General features: G+C 38.6%; 1 non-coding gene across 1 annotated transcript; it reads right to left on the minus strand.

The window, feature by feature from the left end:
* Nucleotides 1-2,593: 2,593 nt before the first annotated feature.
* trnas-aga (transfer RNA serine (anticodon AGA)) lies at nucleotides 2,594-2,675 on the minus strand. The gene has a single exon. It is a non-coding gene; the product is annotated as a tRNA-Ser (tRNA).
* Nucleotides 2,676-4,425: the final 1,750 nt, after the last annotated feature.

Consider the following 4,425-nt stretch of genomic DNA (forward strand, 5'->3'; position numbering starts at 1 on the left):
TCAAACCGTGGGTGTTATTGTCCATTTGGGGTCTTTGTTCAGACTCACATTAAATTTGAAGTTGCATCCACAGTAAAAATTGGCAGTGTCTTCTTCCTCCGCTCCACTATTACGGCTGCAGCTCAGAGGGGTTGTAACGGGTGAGAGAAAACAAAACTAGACCTGACAAGCTCAAATCTTCTGCAGAGTCTGCTGACTTGCAAAGAGAAACAGGAGGCCTTTAAATGCTTGTCAATGCAAATAGGATCAAACAGTTTAAAGAAGCGGGAAAATAAATGTTCTGTTCTTGCATAATCTTCCTGAAGAAGATGAAATCAAGCAGAATCATTAGTTTTATAACTAGGCTCTTTACAATAGAAGTACAAAGCACCAAAACTTAATGCTTAGACACTGTATGGAGTGACACATCAGTGTCCAATGTGGTGCTTTATGTGCAAGTATACCATCAACACTGACACAAATACAAGAAAACAGCCTTTGAATAGCTGTTCAATGTAGTGACCACTATGGGTGAGAGGGTTAATTACTCCCCAGAAAAGTAATTTGATACACTACTCATTATATTATTTTTTGTGTTACACATTGCCACATAACTTCCAGTTAGCAACACAAACCTTAGACTACAGTTCCGCACACAAACACAAATCTCTGTGCTGATGAGAACACGCATCTTTCTCTTAGTTTTTATGTATGAACACAAAACTAACAATGCAAAGCAGAGATGAAAACCAACCCAGAGAAACTTCAAAGCAATCGTCACAGTGATTCAAGTAACAATGGAGGCTATGCTGGTGCAATGCTGACCGCTCATCACTGCCTTTGTTACCTGCTGAAGTTCAGGCTCTGTCTGCTGGCCTGGGGTCAGCTTATACTCAGCTTTATCATCACTCTGGGATCTTGGCTTGCTTTGTGTTAGCATGCTGTCTGTGCAAATGCTTGCAAAGAGCCTAAGTTGTGTTATCAGTATGAAACTGTTGGTTCTGTCCTGGACGCAGTTTGCACTTTACCATCCAATGAAATAAAAGTAATGTTCATATCACTTCTGGTGGTAAAACAGACAGTGCATGCAATACAGAGCACAGGTTAAAGAAAATAGTTTCTTTATTTTTACTGTATCTGTGCGTAACCGAACAACAGGTGAATGCCAAGAGCAAGAAGAATTGTAAATATTGGAGGGCGAACTTGTTATCAGCTGTAGCATTTGCCAGACTCCAGGGTCTCAGCTGAGAGCAGATACTCAGACATTCACAAAGATTTCCTTCCTGCTCCTCCCTGGCCTAGAGCCCATTGGATCTGAGCCTAAAGCTGCAGGGGGAGACAGGAAACTGACAGGATTACACTGACTGGGTCCTGCCAGGTTCTGTGCAGACACATAAGTGGGTGTACCAATGACTGAACTGCAAGAAACCATGACTTTTTACTTTGTAATTTCAGTGAGGGTGAAGGGTAAAGTGTGTGTGACACTACACAATTTCCATTATGAGATACTGATACAACAGCAACCTTGCTCGCCCTTCCTTATAGGTTTAAAGAGGTAAAGTTTGTTGCAAGTGGGAAAATGGAGGGAAATGTGAGTGCTATTAGATGTTGTTGTTCTTTGTATACTTATAATTACTGCTACGTGAAATGTATCCTTTCCTGAATATTCCATAAAAAACTCTGCATAGGTTATGTAATTGTTTAAAGTTATTAGTTCTATCAAAATGACCCAGGATTTTCCAGAGCAGAATTCTAGGATTGTTAACTTTTCCTTTTTTGGGATAGTCTTTTGCCGATTCCCATAATAATGTGACTTTGATGTTCTTAATGCACTAGGTGGCGCCTGGAAGAAGTCTCAAGAAGTGTGCATTCTACAGTTCGCCCTTCAACAGCCCCACAGGAAAAAAAAAAGTAATTTTGTAACTCATTCTGTAAAAAATCGGTGGTTTAATCAATACTTATAGGGTGACCAACCATCCTCTGTCTTTTGCATTTGTTGACTTGGAAAAACCTATATGACATTTTATTTCACCATTCACCATCAGAGAAGGCATTGTTTAAATATGTTAAAGTTTTCTTTAAGCAAACAGTATTATTATTAAACTTCATCATGACTGGGCCAAGTGTCCTCTTCTTTGGAAATCAAAATATGGTCACCCCATAGAACCTATTATCATATTAGATATCTGTAAAAAAAACAAAAACAAATAAACAACGCCCCCCCCCCCCCCCCCCCCCCCCCCCCAACTTGTAAAAGCCTCAAATATGGAGGACACAGTTAAATCATCTGTACAGGCAACAAGAAGGCTACACGTTAATCGTGACTGGATGAGTCAGGTCCAAAGGAAATCAGCTTTAATCCTCGAACAGACCTTTTTCCATGCAGCAGACGTTTTGACATAAATAAAGACAGGTGTTACTAATCACATTTATTAGAACTCTGGGCTTAAATAGAACAGCACCTACAATGAGGTTATTAGTAATGCCAGTGTTTTATACTATTTAATGTCAAACAGGTGCCGTGAAATTGATACAATGACAGAGAAACATAGCGGTTCTAGTAAGCAGTAATGATTTCCTCACGTCCCTATTACCGGTTTTTAAAACATCAATTCGTTGTCGGCAGGATTCGAACCTGCGCGGGGAGACCCCAATGGATTTCTAGTCCATCGCCTTAACCACTCGGCCACGACAACTACACAAACAGTTTCGATATGAGAAATGAGTTCTGATGAGTCCGTGATTCCACTTTTTAGCACAGCTCGTCAAACACACACTTTCTCAGTGATGTTACCGCATCTGTGACGCGGCTGTGTACAGAAGAGGCGCATGCTGAGGTCAAGTTCCGGTGAATGCAGCGCCATCTGGTGGCGGCTGACACCTGTTGCACTGTGGTTACCTGTTACTGTTAAAACAGTTTTTAAAAAGTGCCCGTTTTAACTCAAGGTTTATTTTCGTCCTTTATTATCTAATTGGTGATTCAATGGAAAAAAATGGAGAAGATCTGAATTTTACAATAATACAACAACACGTGAAACAAAGTCATCTCCTCAGTAAGCAGATTCACCAAGTTTCTGATCAAACTGACCACAACTAAAATAAATAAATAAATAATAATTACACTTAATACATATTTATATATTCACAGTAACAAAAAGTAACAAAAATATTTTTTCTCTCCTAGTTTTAGTTTATAGTTTAGTTTTAGGAATCAGGTGAAAAAAATCCCAACAACAACAGCTGAGCAAACTCGCACTGAATTCATTGTAAGTGTATATTAATATAATGTTGGCGTATCAAAAGTAAATGCATTCAGTGCAGAAAGGAACTCATGTAAGAGTAATTAACACCATCAGTAATTATGTTCATGTGTCAGTAGCTGATGTAGCACTGTATAGTACTACTGTTGTGGCTGGATAAGGTGGGTGGAGCCTAATTTACTACAGAACCGCATCCCCTTCTTACCATATGTGTTTAATTAAAACTCAGATTTTAGAGTAATTTAGAAAATTAATACCCTCCTCAAAAAACTGAAGGGCACACTTGGCACTCTGCACCAGAGACAAAGATGTTTTGATTCCTAACTGAGCAGACTGATATTCCTGAAGTTTAACTGACTTTGTGATCATCTAGTTTTCACTTAATAAAAAAATAATAAACTTTTTAATTAGTTTATAATACCAGATATAGCGTGGAATAAAATTTTATGAAAGTCATAGATATGTAATTTATTCAATGCAAAATAATTCCAATATGACTTATAGTGTAACTGTAAAAAAAATTAAAAGGCTTTATGTTAAAATTTGGCTTTGAGCTGTGTTTGGGGTTTTAAATTCCCTGCTTCACAAAGATGCAAAGCAGAGGGTTGCTTCCCCTCATGGGAGTTCAGCTCTAAGAAGCAAAGCGCCGTTTTCATTCTATAGTTATCCTAATGCTGAAAAGGCATTTTATTTTACCCCACCTCAGGTCTTTATTACTTTCTTGAAAGGTAGTTTAGAGATCCTTCCACCCATCAGCACTTCACAGTGTTTTGCCATCTTTCTTTAATTCTGTGTGATGGCTTTTTTCTCTGTCTCATCAGAGTTTGATGTATTGATGTCGGTGTGTTCATTTTTGATCTGTCTGCTTGTGTTTTAGATAGAGCTGATGTAGTCTCCACAGTGTTACAGAGTTCTGTGCACTACCAAGTTAGAAACTTTCAGTCTGGAATTACAATCGGACTTCTGACACTTTCTTGTAGTTTTGTAGTTCTGATGTTTCCTGCTATCACAGTGCTGCTTAGTGAGCAATGTTCTGCTGGAAGTTTGAGGCAGATGAATAATGACTGCAAGCTGATTTGCACGAATAAGCCTCTGATGAGTCGATCAAAACCACCGTTATCAGTCATCTGAGTGACATCTGAATAATGGAAGGGCAATAACTCACGGAAATCTAAGCTTTTATACA

Source organism: Aulonocara sp. 'chitande type north' Nkhata Bay, linkage group LG16, assembly GCF_057382095.1.
Source record: "Aulonocara sp. 'chitande type north' Nkhata Bay isolate Kocher_YH1m ecotype deep benthic linkage group LG16, A_spYH_male_GT1.1, whole genome shotgun sequence".
Classification (NCBI taxonomy): Eukaryota; Metazoa; Chordata; class Actinopteri; order Cichliformes; family Cichlidae; genus Aulonocara; species Aulonocara sp. 'chitande type north' Nkhata Bay.